Source organism: Nannospalax galili, unplaced genomic scaffold (genome assembly GCF_000622305.1).
Source record: "Nannospalax galili isolate Female #2095 unplaced genomic scaffold, S.galili_v1.0 scaffold1082, whole genome shotgun sequence".
Lineage (NCBI taxonomy): Eukaryota > Metazoa > Chordata > Mammalia > Rodentia > Spalacidae > Nannospalax > Nannospalax galili.
This window is the reverse complement of record NW_008348580.1, coordinates 1,635,791-1,636,956: the sequence shown is the minus strand read 5'-3', so window position 1 is coordinate 1,636,956 and position 1,166 is coordinate 1,635,791.

The following is a 1,166-nucleotide window of genomic DNA, read 5'->3' as shown; positions in this document are numbered from 1 at the left end:
GGGATGCTTCATTATGATCAAAGGAACAATTGACCAAGAAGATGTTACAATCATGAACATATATTCACCAAACTCTGGTGCACCCAACTTGATAATAACAATCCTACAGGACTTTAAGACCCAGATTAATCTCAACTTATTAATAATAGGGGACTTCAATACCCCACCGTCTCCATTAGATAGGTCAACAGGGCAGAGAGTTAACAGAGAGACATCTGAATTAAAGAATATCATATATCAAATGGACCTAACAGACATCTACCGAGTATGCCACACAGCACCAAAGGACATACTTTCACCTCAACACCCCATGGAACTTTCTCCAAAATTGACTATATACTGGGAAACAAAACAAACCTCAATAAATACAAAAGATTGAAATAATTCCATGCATTCGATCAGACAACAATGCAATAAAGCTTATAATCAACAATGGAAGAAGCCCTAATGACCACATGAACACATGGAGATTAAGCAACACACTCCGGAATGATGAATGGGTCAAACAAGAAATTAAGAAAGAAATAAAAGCATTCCTGGAGGTAAATGAAAAGGGCAATACAACATGACAAAATCTCTGGGACACGCTGAAAGCAGTCCTTAGAGGGAAGTTTATAGCTCTAAGTGCCTACATCTAAAAATCAGAAAGAATGCAAATAAATGACAACGTTGCAACTCAACACACTTGAAAAGCAACAGCAAATGAAACCCAAACCCAGCAGACAAGAATAAATAATGAAAATCAGATAGAAATTAATAAAATTGAAACAAAGAAAACAATAAAAAGAATCAACAAATCTAACAGCTGGTTCTTTGAAAAGATAAACAAGATTGACAGACCACTAGCCCAGTTAACCAAAAGAAAGAAAGAGCACCTCCAAATCAACAAAATCAGAGATGAAAGGGGAAACATCACAACAGACACCAGAAAGATACAGAACATTAGAAGGGAATACTTTAAAAACTTATATGCTACTAAATTTGAAAACTTAAAGGAAATGGACAGATATCTAAAGGCATGGTGACCACCAAAACTAAACTGCGATTAACAGCTTAAGCAGACCCATAACATAAAAAGAAATTGACACAGTAATACAAAACCTCCCGACTAAAAAAAGCCCAGGACCAGATGGATTTACAGCAGAATTCTATCAGACATTTAAAGA